This window comes from Xyrauchen texanus, chromosome 12 (assembly GCF_025860055.1).
Source record: "Xyrauchen texanus isolate HMW12.3.18 chromosome 12, RBS_HiC_50CHRs, whole genome shotgun sequence".
NCBI lineage: Eukaryota > Metazoa > Chordata > Actinopteri > Cypriniformes > Catostomidae > Xyrauchen > Xyrauchen texanus.
In genome coordinates, this window is record NC_068287.1 from 14,196,732 (window position 1) to 14,213,338 (window position 16,607).

The window sequence follows — 16,607 nt, forward strand, 5'->3', positions numbered from 1 at the left end:
TTTTTATATATATATATATATATATATATATAGTGAATCAATCACTTTTAACATTAAAATGTTAATGCTTCCCCATCTCCTTGCACCACTCTGGGAACGAGGGTGCTCCATCCAACTTCTATCCTCTCAAAATAACTTTCCTACCAATCATCACACTATTCAAACCCCAATTTTTTATGTACTCCTCATTCCCAAAATACAGAGATAGGGGCAGAATGAGATTTGAGTGTTTAACACATCACATACAAAACTTTGCACCTTCAGCCAAAATTATTGTAGATGCAGACTTGACTTTTTTTTTTTAATCCTAGCCCACACTCCCTTTTCCAATACCAAGTTTAAATCTTTCTCCCATAATCTCTTGATAGAAATTAAAGCTCCATCCCCCAGACTCTGAATTTGCTGGGATTAATACACTGATGCCTCATGACCTTTTCCAAAAGCAGTAATCACCACTCCCAGAGTGTCTGCTGCTTTGGGGGGGTATGCTACTCCCAAAAATAGTACAAAGCAGGTGCAACAACTGTAAATACCTGAAAAATCGAGATCTGGGAATTCCAAAATGTTGAACCAAATTTTCAAAAGATTCTCAACACTCCACTCTCATATAGTTAACTGTGTAGTAACCCCCTCACAATCCACTCTGACCAGCAGACAGGGGACTTATTAATACATAATTTGGGGTTCAGCCATATGCTCAAGGCAACATTTAAATAAATGTCAGAGTTAAACACTCTGGACACTTTTGTCCATACAACATGCAAATGCGAGATAACGGGGTGTAACTTAACTTCTCAGATTAGTTTGATAGAAAGGCTTTGCAATGGTGAAAAAGGGGCAAGATCAATGAGCCTAATGTCTGGGACCGAATGCATAATAATAAAACAAAATCTTGGGTAGGCCTAGTCCACCTTTGTCAATCAGCTTATGTAACTTATTGAAATGTAATCTAGGATGACCATTTCAAATGAAGGACTGTACTATGCAATCAAATTGCTTGAAATAAGAGAGGAGAGACTGTAGCATGTAGTTGAATTTTGGAATACAATTCATTTTAATAACTTTAACCTTTCCAATAATCGATAAATGTAATGAAGCCAATCTGCCCACATCGCTTGAAAACCTTTTTATTAAGGGGTCAAAATTAACTAACTAAATCAGACAAATTTGCTGGGAATAAAATGCCCTGTCTGGGCCACTGGAAGGTACCCGGCTGAAAAGCTGTTAATGGGCAGTACGCTGTCAGAGCCAAAGCTTCGGATTTAGACCAATTCACTCTGAGAATTAGAAAAGGAATTATTAATTCTGTTTAGGCAAGGCATAGTTCTAGAAGGGTCAGATACAAATAATAAAATATCATCTGCATAAAGCAAAAGCTTATGCGCCACACCTCCTGCCACCACCCTTGGAAAATCATCCTTATTGCTGCTAATGGTTCCAGGGCAAGACAGTACAATGAAACAGTGAAAGCTTTCCATTTTTTAATTCTGTGTACACTTCTAGCAAACATGGAGCCAGTTCTGTAGCATAAGATCTAAAAAAACTCAGCGGCAAAGCCATTTGGCCCCGGAGCCTTAATTTCCTCGTCAAGCTCCTCCAAGGTTTTCTCAGAATCATGAGAATTTTTTTGCTCAGTTATCAGTTTAGGGAGTTCTTAAGGTTCAACTACATTTCTAATATCTTCAAGATAGAATTCTTTAAAAGCATTATTAATATCAATGGCCGAGGTAAAATTTTCACCACCAGTAGATTTTACTGAGGGAATGGTAAACTCTCTCTGCTTTATATATCTAGCCAGAAGCTTCCCTGCTTTGCCCACGACTCAATCAGGTCAATTCTCTGAGGCCATCAGATGACATTCGGTGCTTCAGCTCTGCCTCTGCACTTTCAATATTCCCTTCCAACACCATGAGTTCTCGTGCTTTGCATTTTTTGATGAATGAGGCATACTGTATGATCCAACCCCTTAGAACCACATTAAGTGCCTCCCAATCCATGCCAACATAGGATACTGAGGACCAGTTGGTCTCCATATGAACATTGATTTCATCCTTTAACATTTGTTGGAAACCAGGATTTTGCAAAAGAGATACATTTAAGTGTCAACTATATGATTTCTTTTTCTCCATATGTGAAACATCTCTAAACACACCAGGGCGTGATCTGTGACTAAAATGTTTCCAATTGAGCAATCCACAACAGATGAAATGAGGGACTTAGATATAAAAAAATCTATTCTAGAATAAATCTTATGGACTGATGAAAAAAAATGTATACTCTCTATATCCGATGGGTTTAAAAGTCTCCAAATATCTGTAAGACCAAGATTTTTACACATCCTGTGAGGCGTCAATGTTGCTCTGGGGGCTTACACACTTTTGCTTCACTATGATCAAGGACTGAGTCCATCAAAAGATTAAAGTCTCCTTCCAATATTATATCATGAGGGGTGCCAGCAGCTTGCAACATCCCTTCAAGATCAATAAAAAAGCCCTGATCAACAACATTAGGCACGTAAATATTAGCCAAAATCATCCTTTGCCCCTGAATTTCTGCTAAAACAATGATGCAGTGAAATTCAACAGATGGAAATGACTTAAATAATCAGATGATTTGTAGAAGGTAAAACAACTTAAATTTGTAAAGATTAATAAATAAATAAAAATTAAATAATAAATACAGAAAATGAATGCGATAATACAGAAAATGTTTGATTATAAATGTTAAGTAGATATACCTTAAGGATATATCCAAGGACTAAGTCTTGGAATAAACCCACAAACACAAATTCTTGTCTTTGTTTAATGAACTAAGTAAATCGAAATAAGTTAAAGTACAAAGAGTCAAGATGAGGCCTCAAAGGTAGAGCTCAGATGCGAAGAGCTAAAGAGCTCAGGTCAGGCGGTTCTGGCTTATAGAAGTGTAAAACTTGTGGTTTGAGTGGAAAGACTGACTATAGCTCCACTCATACATTTGTTTATGCAAACCACACGTATATGTACTTATCTCAGCGAAATATGAGGACCGTTGTCCGGAAACATACATGTCTGCTCTATGTCTGCACATTTCTTAGAACAATAGTAGACATAAACAATGCTCTCTCGTTCCAGCTCTGAAACCTCATCAGGACAAAAGGGTAACCAACAGGTCAAAAGGATAACAAACGCATACTAAAAGTTCTCATGGGAACATTGGATACATAAAGCATGATGCATAGATATAATGATAGTAATGCAGTGATGTTATAAATGAATATAAAACTAAGTACATAAGTGTGAATATATGAATATGATATAGCAGATATGATATATGAGCATAGCTTCTGATTATTATTATTAGGGCTACGGAAGTTTTACTGTCAAGCTCAACAAGTCATTGTTCATGGCACATTTGTCATGTTACTGCATGTTCTGACACATTGGGCAAAGTTTTTGATGCTGAGCATTAACCGTTGCTGAAACAAACAAAATGCCACTGAAGAAAATTAGCAACGTAGTTGAGGAAGAGTTGGAGGAGATCAGAAAATCCTTCAACTTCATGTTAAGTTCAGCAAAGTCGCTAAACAACAATATGCTACTTGATCTGATGGATGAAGTTAAACAATTGAAGAACATTGTGAAAGAAAAGGATAAGAAAATTTAAGGATTAGAGAGAAGGATTGATGATCTGGAACAATATACAAGAATGGAGGATTTAATTATAAGTGGATTGAAACAAAACACCAAACTTATGCTATTACTGTGGCTGGAGATAAAGTCGGTGAAGATGTCCTACCAGAGGAACTACAAATGCTGGAAAAACCAGTAATAAAGTTCTTTGAAAGTAAGAATATGAACATTCAGAGCAATAACTTTGTGGCCTGTTATATCCTTCCCCGAAAGAACAGCGGAACGAAGCCTGCCATAGTTGTTTGGTTTGTGATTCGGAAGCACAAAACCAAGCTACAGAGGGAGACAAAGAAGTTGAAGGGTTCAGGGGTGTATCTGAATGAACATCTTACAAAAAAGAACGCTGACATCCCTAGACGCGCACGCATGGACAAGAAATTGCTGTTGTGATGATACGGCTAAATGGAACACCCGAAGAAGCCAAAGTACTCACAATAAGAGAACTTAAAGAATTGGATCAGCATGGATAAGGTATTATACATTTTTGCTGACTAGTATTGTAAACATGGAAACCTTTTTGTTGTGGTTACAAGTGAGGATTGTGTGGAGGAATCTTCATAGGGACTTTGGGATTTTTTGTTCCCATTTAGGGATATTGATGATGGGGAGTAAGGAATGTGTGTCTGACCATTTACAAAGTCAATACTGTAAGTAGGAAAATTTGAATTTCAAAACTTTCAATCACACAGACCATAAAATGTATGAGATTGGAAATTATATTGACCCGGAAAACCATTTTTTCAATAATGTAAATAATAATTGTGAGTATTATACAGAAGAACAATTTAAAAGGAGTGTGAAAATGGAGGGTGCATTATCAATAATACATCTTAATAGTAAAGGATTATTTGTGCCAGTTTAACAAGTTTAATGTGATTGCTGTGTCAGAGACTTGGCTTGATAATGAGAAAGAACAAGAGGTAGAATTGGAAGGATATAGGTTGTTTACGATTAACAGAGTTAATAAAAAAGGAGGAGGAGTTGCTCTGTATGTTGATACAGCATTAAGATGCAGTTTGATTAAAAGTTGATCAATTACTATAGAAAATATATTGGAATGCTGAAACATAGAAATCGACATTGAAAGATCTAAAAATATAATTATTAGTTGTGTGTAGAACACCAGGAACTTGTATTGACACATTTATGAATAACTTAATTGGTATGTTAGACAAATGGAATGAGAACAATGTACAAATTGTATGTGGAGATTTTAACATTGATTTGTTAACTCCAAACGGACAACAGATTTTATTAACACAATGTATAGTAAAAGCCTATTTCCTGTGATTACAAAACCAAGCAGAATAACAACAGACACTGCTACATTGATAGATAATATATATACAAATTAAATTGGAGGAAAAATAGTAGGAGGGTTATTTATAAATGATATGACTGATCATCTTTCAGTTTTTGCAAACTTTCAAATATTAAAAAACAAAACATATGAAAATAGGACAAATAATTATAAAATGATTCGACATAGAACACCAGAAGCCATTGCTGCCCTTGGGGAGGACTTAAGGAAACAAAACTGGAGTGAGGTTTATGTAAATAAAGATCCTAATAGAGCCTATGATGCTTTTTTGACCATACTAATTGGACAATATGGAAAACATTGTTTGTCAAAGAAAGTTTTAAAGATGCACTAAAATGAGAACAGAGAAGGCATGTAAAAAAATAATGCATTATATAGGAAATTGTTTTGTTATATAAGAACAAAACAAGCTGAAAACAAACATAAGATATATAAAATAAATTAATAAGTATTATAAGATTTAGTAAAAAGGACTATTATCACAAAATATTGGAGAGGTATAAGAGTAATACTCAAGCAACATGGAAAGTACTTAACAGTATAATTAAAAAGCGTACTGGAAAAGTAGACTATCCATCATTTTGTAAATGATGATTTTAAATAAAGTGAATGATATTGTCAATAAATTTAATGAGTATTTTGTAAATATTGGATGCAAGTTAGCTAAAGAGATTGTAGAGCAGAGAACTGGGGATAGGGTAAATGAAGTGAATATTCCCAGTAACGTCCAATCAATACACGTTAGGGGAGCTGATGAAAAGGAAATACTTGACATTGATAATAATTGTAAGAATAGAAATTCTACTGATTGTAATGACATTGACATGTCATTATTAAAAAACATTCTAGAATATATTGTAAAACCATTTACATATATTTGTAATCAGTCCTTTTTAACAGGTATATTTCCGAGTAATATGAAAACAGCAAAAGTTATTCCTATTTTTAAAAGTGGAGATAGACATCTCTTTTCCAATTACAGACCAATTTCTCTGCTTTCCCAGTTTTCAAAAATCTTAGAGAAATTATTTGGATGCAGGCTTGATAATTTTATAGATAAACACAATTTATTGAACGATCATCAGTATGGCTTTAGAGCTAATAGGTCAACCTATTGGAACTGGTAGAAGAGATTTCCACTGCTATGGATAATAATGACTATACATTGGGGGTGTTCCTAGATTTAAAAAAAAGCTTTTGACACCATTGATCACAGCTTATTAATGATGAAACTGGAGAGATATGGTGTAAGAGGAAAAGCCTTCTCTTGGTTAAGAATTTACCTTGCTGATAGATATCAATTTGTACAAATAAATAATGTTAAATCATAATTAATGAAAGTCACATGTGGGGTTCCACAAGGTTCAGTGCTAGGACCAAAATTGTTTGTACTTTATATAAATGATATATGTAAAGTGTCTACTGTATTAAAAATGGTCCTGTTTGCAGATGACACAAATTTATGTTGTTCCAGTAAAGATTTGGAACAGCTTCTGAATACAGTGGAAATTGAATTGATAGTCTTAAAAAAATGGTTTGATGATAATAGACTTTCATTGACTTTAAGTCAAACAAAGTTCATAATATTTTGTAATTGGCAATGTATTATTAAAACTGAAAACTAGAATGAATAATGAGGAAAAAGGGTGTATGAAAATAAATTTCTGGGTGTTATAATAGATCATAAATTAAGTTGAAAACAACATATAAATAAAGTAAAAACAAAATTGTCTAAATCCATTGCTATATTAAATAGAACAAAATATATTTTGAAAACTCATATATATATATATATATATATATATATATATATATATATATATATATATATATGTTCGCTCATAGTTCCGTACATTACTTACTGTGTGGAGGTATGGGGTTATACACTGTGGCAGGGCGGAGGGCGGGGCCGGGTCATGATCATACATATGATTCAGGCTAATCAAGCCTCCGAGAGGGATAAAGGTGGACTGCGGAGGATTGTGCGGGAGAGAGAGATAGTTTACGGACATGTCCGTCATGTGTGTTTGTGTCTTCTGTTTAAGTTTTATATTAAACTATTATTTATATTAAACTATTATTTATTCTCGCCTCCTCCTTTCCACTGACTGCTTTACACTGGTGCCGAAAACCCAGGAAGGAGAAGGGATACGCCGTAGTAGAGTTCTCACCACTACCGTCCACCCCAACGGAGCAGCCGTGGCCATCTGCCGGGGGACAAGGAGCCTGGCCACCTGGAACAGGACAACGGCCGCCGACCGTGAAGGGAGAAGGGGCTCTCTGCCGACCACCTGGAGTGGGAGAACCGCTGCCAGGGGCGGGGGAGACCCCTTCTGTTTCCCATGAACGCGGCGGGGCATTCCGTCTGCCAGTGGCATTCCGTCTGCCAGTTTTTTTTTTGGGGGGGGGGGTACTACACTGTTACAGGAAGTACCCCCCCATTTAATTATTTCTGTTTCCCTCTCCTTGTCCCCTCCCTTGTCCAGGTAGACTGGGATGACCTGCCGGCAGATCAAAAAGGCAGGTCCCTCCCCAGGGAAAGGGGGGTGTAAGTCATGCCGGGGGCTCCCCTGCCTGAGAGAACGAGGGAGGAATGTGGCAGGGCGGAGGGCGGGGCTGGGTCGTGATTATACACACCCGGTCCCTTATCAGGCTAATCAAGCCTCCAAGAGGGATAAAGGTCGACTGCGGAGGATAGTATGGGAGAGAGAGATAGTTTACGGACATGTGTGTGTTTGTGTCTTCTGTTTAAGTTTTATATTAAACTATTATTTATATTGAAAACCCGGTTCTCGCCTCCTTTCCATTGACTGCTTTACATACATATAAAGCCAACATAAATCCAATATATATATATATATATTACAGAAGAGAGCAATAAGGATTGTAAAAGGGTACACTATTACGAACCAACAAACATATTATTTATTGAATTTTACACTGCGCAGATAATGTATAAAGTATATAATAATTTACTTCCAAATTGTATTCAGAGGTTGTTTGAAATAAGAGAAAGCCAGTATAAACTAAAGGGAATGTTCATGTTTAAAAAAATAAGGGCAAGAAGGAATATAAAAAATAGATGTATATTTGTGAAAGGGGTAAATCTATAGAATAATTGTGACAAGGAATTCAAATTGTGTAGTTCACTTCGTAAATTTAAGAAAATGTTTAAAAAAAGAATGATAAATAACTATATACCTCAATATGAATATTTTTTTAATATAATATTTAAACTATTGTATTAATATCTGAAATGTTATGTATGCACATTTGTGAAATGTCTTATGTTACTGTTTTGTTTATCTTGTATTGATCAAATTCACTGAGAAAAGTGACGCTCATTAGATAAATATGTAAAAAGGGTAGGCACAATAAGCAAAGGCTTCAGCCTACACCTTTTTCGGTTGTTATGTATACTTTAATTTATTATGGAAAATTGTATCTGAGGACTGAAATATACATTTTGAAAATTATAGTTGATTTCAAGCATAATATCAATAAGGTCAAATAATGACTCTTACTAATTTATCTTTAATCTGCTTGAGACACTTCAATTGTAGATGTTTACCCATCAATGTAATGACTTCCCTGCTCTTACTTGATCCAGCACTAAAGAAAATATGTCCACCCCATATCTTCCCAAATTTTTCAGCTTCCTGTGGGGAAAGATGCGTTTTTTGAAGAAACACTATATCATAATTATTACGCTTAAGAAAATAAATAATCTTCCTTCTTTTTATGGAGTGCCACAACCCATTCACATTCCACGTGGAGAGAGATAATCCACTCATATTAACATTTGACATTTTTACATATTAGAAAAAATTGATTGTCAAAAATGATTTTTTTATAAATACCACATTCTCCATTTGTGCAACAAACAACCCCCGAACTTCCCCTGGAACAAACAAAAAAACTGAAAAAAGAAAACGTACGCATTAACCCTGTGCACGACAGTGCTAACTGGCGTCCATCCCTCTAACCTTAAACAGCCCATTTATGGCTACGAGAGTCCCAGTGACAACTTTGCCATCGGATTGCTCAATACCGGTGCTTCAATACAAATTTTGCGAGACAAAATTACACAGCAAAAAATTGTCTATAAAACAAACTCCAGCCAATTAACGTAATAAACACAAAAAACTTGTAGATTTATCCTAGCGGAACCAGCACACACACAAAATAAATACAAATTAAGAAAGGGGCTGTTTAGTTCTTCAGGCAGTCAAACAAATTTTCAGTAAGCTGGCCCATTCCACCGATGCATAAGTACAACAAAAGACCCAATCACTCCAATGTCCTGCAAGAGATATTCCACAAAACAAACTCCAGGCCACAGGAGGCATAAGCACCAAATATTTGCAGATTAAGCTACAAGCTGTCTCGAAGAAATTATATTACACAAAACAAACTCCAGTCACAAGGCGGAACCAGCATGAAAAGAGATGAAAAAGGCACCCAGCTTCCTCAGACAGTCAAGAGAATGTTCAGTGAGTCAGGCCCACTAAACAGCAACATGCTTACTCACACTTTTATGAAGGACAGTGCTTGCTGTGGGGATGTTAAATCTCTACAAATTCGCAAAGTCTGGGAACAAGAAAATGCTGTGGTACTTCCAAGAAAGCTTTTAATTTACTCCTCGCCTTGCGTAACACAAGATCTTTATCGGATGATCTCAGAAATTTGGCCAGAATTGATAGGGGTCTGTCTCCTTCAGCGGATCTCCAAGCCGGGACCCTGTGAGCTTGCTCGATTTCCAGCTTATGGCCTTTTATGTCGCGCAGACTTGGGAAGAGCTCGTTTAAGAATTTTACCATATCTCGGCCTTCTTCGTTCTCAGGAATTCCAACAATTTAGACATTGTTTTGCCGATTATGATTTTCAAGTTCTTCCAACCTTTCCCAAACGTGTTCCAAATCTATCTTGGTTGCTAGTGGGTTAGCAGCTAATTCCCTAACCAATGACTCCAGATAATCGATCCGTTTCTCGACGTTCCCCAGTCTTGTATCCAACTCAGTACATTTTGACTCCATGGCCGTAATTGATGTACGTATTACAGTAATATCCTCCAAGTCTGCTACGACCTTCGTCAGCATCACCGACATGCTGGACAGTTGACGTTGAATTGTCTCCCACCACATCATCCAAACTGAGTCCCTGGTATGCTGCCCTGTCTGGGGTATCAGCTTGAGCACGTAAGTGTCTTTTAATATCTCCAGAGCCTGAGGATTTGAATTCTTTGACATATTGTCTTCATAGAACAGTTAAGAATCAGGGTGTATCGAATCTCACCGGTTTATGACACAAATATTAATAAAACTAGCAAAGCGCGCAGAGCATTCACAGGTCTTAACATCGCATGGCACCACCGGAACCAACCGCTTTCCAGATTCTTGGCATTCTAGCTGTCAGTTTGTCCAGATACTCAGGTGACATTTCAACCCACACTTCCTGTAGCACACTCTTTTTGGGCACTTCTCAGGCACCTTACAGTTTAGCTGATCCCACAAAAACTAAATGGGGTTAAGATCCATAACACTCTTTTCCAATTATCTGTTGTCCAATGTCTGTGTTTCTTTGCCCACTCAAACCTTTTCTTTTTGTTTTTCTGTTTCAGACCCCTGAGTCTTCTCTTCACTGTTGTACATGAAACTGGTGTTGAGCAGGTAGAATTCAATGAAGCTGTCAGCTGAGGACATGTTATTTACACATAAATAACGTATTATTTATACACAGATATTTCTCAAACTAGAGACTCTGATGTACTTATCGTCTTGTTTAATTGTACATCTGGCCTTCCACATCTCTTTATGTCCTTGTTAGAGCCAGTTGTCCTTTGTCTTTGAAGACTTTAGTGTACACCTTTGTATGAAATCTTCAGTTTTTTTTGGCAATTTCAAGCATTGTATAGCCTTCATTCCTCAAAACAATGATTGACTGATGAGTTTTTAGAGAAAGTTGTTTATTTTGTTTTGCCATTTTTGACCTGATATTGACCTTAAGACATGCCAGTCAATTGCATACTGTGGCAACTCTGAAACAAACACAAAGACAATGTTAAACTTCATTTAATAAACCAAACTGTGTTTGATGGCAAGTGATTTTCTAGTACCAAATTAGCAATTTAGCATGATTACTCAAGGATATGGTGTTGGAGTGATGACTTCTGGAAATGCGGTCTGTCTAGATTTGATAAATAATTACTTTATTCAAATAGTGATGGTGCTGTTTTACATCAGTAATGTCCTGACTGTACTTTGTTATCAGTTGAATGCCAGTTTGGTGAATTAAAGTTCCAATTTCCTTCCGAAACACCAAAATCTGTACATTATTCCAAACTTTTGTCCATCAGTATACGTAATGGACAGGGTTGGGGAGTAACGGAATACATTTAACTTAATTAAATATTTAAAATACAAAATATAAGTAACTGTATTTCACTACAGTTCAATTTAAATCATTGGTAATTAGAATACAGTTACATTCAAATAGTATTTTGATTACTGAAAATATTATTTTGCATTTTATTGTAATTGTAGTTTCTGTTTGAACAGCAGTGAAACACTTTCTTATGATGCATTACATTCATACGAGCAGACAGAGAAGTATGTTTGAAGTAAGTTTGGAGCAGAAGAAATAGAAATAAACCTTGAGTAAATTGTCAGATTTACGCTAAGCTAAAATGCTATTCATTTTTCCTCTTCAAATCGCAACTCAAAACACATCTGTTCAAAAATGCCTATCTCACATGATATCAATTGCTCTACCTCTTTTTTTGTTTTTTTAATGTTGTTGTTTATTTAATTTTGTTGCTTTTAAATGTCTTATGTATCCCTTACGGTGTCCTTGAGTGCCGAGAAAGGTGCCTTTAAATAAAATGTATTATTATTATTATTATTTCTAGCCATTTTACATGAACATGTTACCAGGCACGATCATATTTTATCAAGAAAATTCATGTTGGATCATAATTTCTTTTTTCCTAGTAAGACCTTTAATATTAGTGCAAAAATCATATTCTTGATAATTTTTGTGTTGTTTTCCTGTAAAAATAAAAAATTAAATCCATAAATCAAGATCAATTTGATTTATCTTGTTTTAGAAGCAACACTGCATAAGTTCTTTAGGTTTTTCAGAGAATGTATTTTTAACATGTGTGTGTTGTTTTACTGTACTGGCAGAGTTTTTATAGTCAAAACAATGAAGAAGAAAAAAAAAGTGTTGAAGTAGTAATCCAAAGTATTTAGAGTAAGTTACTGACCTTGAGTAATCTAACTAAATACTTTACAAATAAAATTTTACAGCATGTATTCTGTAATTTGGAGTGGAATACATTTAAAAAGTAACCCTCCCAACCCTGCCTATGCATAGTTTAGATGCTGTTGCACCACTGGGTATCCCCAGGGTTGGGAGGGTTACTTTTGAAATGTATTCCACTACAAATTAGAGAAAACATGCTGTAAAATGTCATTAGTATTGTTTTCCATATTCTATATAGCCACATACCATAAAGTATAAAAAAAAAGCCTTTGAAAATGTCCACCATTTATGCAGAAAACTTCTGTCTGACCACTCTACCATACAGGCCTGATTGGTGGAGTGCTGCAGAGATGGTTGTTCTTCTGGAAGGTTCTCCTCTCTCCGCAGAGAAATGCTGGAGCTCTGTCACATGGACCATCGGGTTCTTGGTCACCTCCCTGACTAAGGCCCTTCTCCCCCAATCGCTCAGTTTGGCCGGGTGGCCAGCCCTAGAAAGAGTCCTGGTGGTTCCAAACTTTCATTTACAGATGATGGAGGCCACTGTGCTCATTGGGACCTTCAATGCTGCCTTCAATTTTTTCAGTACCCTTCCCCAGATCTGTGCCTCGATACCATCCTGTCTCAGAGGTCTACAGACAACTCCTTGGACTTCATGGCTTGGTTTGTTCTCTGACATGCACTTCTTTCTTCTTCTTCCTCTTTTTTTATGGCAGATTGCAACAAAACTTGTGCATTACTGCCACCCTCTTTGATCATGAACCAGAGACTCTAACCACTACCTCCCCTCCCCCCATCCTCCAGCCCAACAAGAGCCATTGTTTCAGCCAGTGCTGCATGTTCAGCTCCTCTAGCTTTCTCTCGTAACCCTTCCTAGACCAGAGGGATGGGGGAGAGGGGAAAAAAAATAATAATAAAAAAACTAAACACAAAAACTGTACCCTCACCCTTATTTATTGCAACAAATATAATTCATGGAGAATATCCATTACTAAATCGTGTCTTGTGTCAGACTGTTGGGCATCGATACTTGAGAGGGCTGCACTGGAATCTGAACATACTACTACATCCTTCACTCCTGTTTCATTAATCCATCTTAAAGCAATCACAATTGCCATAATTTCCCCGTGAACACCGATAGCCTATCTGATATCCTTACCTTCCTTGAGATTTGCAATTTTGGTATAACAAATGCTATACCTACTTGTCCGCTACTTGGATTCTTTGATGCATCTGGAAATATTTAAGTAATGTATCCATACTTTCTACCCAAATACTCCCTTACTTGGATTACCTCATGCTCACTCTGACCTTCTTTTTGTCTGCATTCCAGTAGTGTCAAATCTAGGTTGAGGCAAAATCCACAACGGAACAGCTGGCAGGATCACTCTTGGTGTAATTCTAAAATCCTTTATGCCCATCTCCTTTACTAGATCCCCTACCACCCATCCGAAACTATTCATTTTTTTCTTCCCAATCTAATAATTTTAAGGTGGGATGTGATTTGTCCTGTCCCTTAAGATTTGCCCAGTAGACCACTATGTTGTCTTATTTGAAGAGGCATTTCACCTACTTCTACCTGTAACGCTAAAACTGGAGATGATGGATATGCTCCACAACAAATCCTTAATGCTTCTACCTGAATTTTATCTAATTTAACTAAATGAGTTTTGGCTGCAGATCCATAAACAATACTTCCATAATCCATCACTGATCTAATTAGTGTTATGTATATGGTTTTTAAAGCCAATCTGTCCATCCCCCAGTCTTGACCGGACACACGCTGCATTATATTCAAAACTCTTATACATTTCTCTTCCATCTTTTTTATATGCCCCTTCCATGTGAGTCTGCTGTCTAACCATATTCCAAGAAACCTTACCTTATTTACCCTTTCTAATGTCTGATTTTACAAATTGTATTTAAACTCATTATCTATTCTTTTATTTGTGAACTTAAATCCCCACTTAAATGACCATTTCTCCACCTCATTTAATGCCCTTTGCATTTTCTGTACAATAAACTTTATATTGGCACCTCTATACCATAGAGCTCCATCATCCGCAACCAATTATCAGCAAATACTTTTATCCACACCTGAGAACACATCATTGATCATGATTATAAAGAGCAATGGACTAATAACACTTCCCATTTTCTAATGCTCCATTAGTTGATATTCATTCTCCCACACTCACCTTAAACTTTCTTTCTACCAAGAAATGTTTTATCCAATTAAACATTCACCCTCCTATTCCCAATTGTCCCAATTTCACCAGCAATCCTTCTTTCCATAACAAACAAAAGCTTTCTCTATATCAAAAAATACTGCCACCACGGTTTCTTTATTTATCAATGCTTTCCTTGTGTCCGACTCTATACATAATACTGGATCCATTGTTCCTCTACCCCCCCTAAATCCACTCTGATTTGGTGTAAAACTCTTCCCTTTTTCCAAATAATACATTAATTTGTCAGTTATAATTTTTTTCCATTACCTTACATAGATGAGAAGTAAGAGCTATTGGCCTATAGTTTAATGGAACACTTGTATCCTTCCCTGGTTTCTTTATAGGCAGTACCATCGCTTCTTTCCAGTTTTTAGGCAAAATCCCTTCTATCCAAATTCTATTTAAAAATTTTAAAACCACACCCAATGCATTTTCACTCAAATGTTTCAACATACTATATATGAAAAGGCCAACTGGGCAGAGTTTATGAGAGAGAGAGAGAGATGTGTGATGAAGCTATTAGAAATAAAAGGAAGGCATTTAGAAGAGTAAGAAGAACACATCATTTTCAATATTTGATTGAATATAAAAAGGCCCAAGCAGAAGTTAGAAGGGTGATAAGAAATGCTAAACGATGTTTTTGGAGATATTTTTGTAGTGAAATAGGGAAAAACACTCCAATTGAAGAGGTATGGAGTATGATCAAAAAGATGACGGGTATACGAAAGGAGTTTGAATATCCAGTTTTAAAGATGAGAGAAGAATTAGCTGTAACGGATGAAGAAATGGCAACAATGTTTCGAGAGGCATTTGTAAAGGTGAACTGGTCTAAAGATTTGTTTTAGAAGGGAAGGGACTCTTAAAAAACATCTGCAGTTATAGGATAGAAGGGAGGCTATGGACAATTTGATGTATGTTCCTTTTGAAATGAATGAATTAAAGCGACCATTAAGTAGAATGAATGAATCAGCAACTGGAGAAGATGGAGTAAGCTATAATTTCCCTGCATCTCCCCAATGTTTTCCCCTTTCTTCTCCATTACTCATAATAGATATTGATATAGGATAATGATCTCTTCCCACCGTGCATTTACTTAATATTTCCCACTCAGATACTCCTCCTAACAATCTTGACACCAATGTCAAATCTAAGGCTGATCCTAATCCTGATACCATATCCACCCTTGTGCACCCTCCATCATTGAAACATACTACATTCTTTCCATTTATCAATTCTTCAATTATATGACCATTTCTATCTTCTTTTGCCCCACCCCAAAGAGTACTATGTCCATTAAAGTCCCCCACACCAAATAATCTTCTCATCTCCTTGACCTTCTATAGCTTCTAATTCACTTAACTCCAGTCTCTTACATGGATTATAAAAATGTATTATAACATATTTTTTACTTTGGTCCCATATCTCAACTACTACATACTCCACTGATATCCCTATTCCCACCAATCTATACGGAATTCCTGATCTTATGAAAGTAATACATCCCCTCCATTACCCTCTACTCTATCCCTTCTTACTACAGAATATCCCTTCAAAACAAAATCATATCTAGGTTTAAGCCATGATTCTTGTATACATATCACACGTGGTTTATCCTTCATTCAATTTATATACCCTTTGAACTCCAATACATTTGCAAAAAGACTCCTGTCATTCCACTGTAATATTATTATCATCATACTAAATGACCAGAACATATTTCTTGACTTGGCTGTAATTCTGTTGTTAGGCAATCCCCAACTATCTCCCATGTCATTCCTTTCACATCTAAAAAATCTCTCAGCTGCCCTCACAATAATTTGTATCCTCTCAGTTCTCTTTTCCATCTGAGCTGTGCAATTAATAACTTCTGCCATAAACAGCACAAAGTTTTTCTTACTTTTAACAAATCTTCCCTGATCCTACCTTCTTCTCTCATGCTTATTGGTTCTCTTGTTGCTTTTATGATCTGCCCTCTATCATTACCATCTTCTGACTTCTCCTTGCTCCTTAATTCTACTACTTTCACTGCCTCAACATATGACAATCTACCTTTCTCCCTCTCTTTCTGTACCTCCACTGCTTTCTTCCTAACTTCACAGCCCCCATATGCAACATTATGTGCTCCAC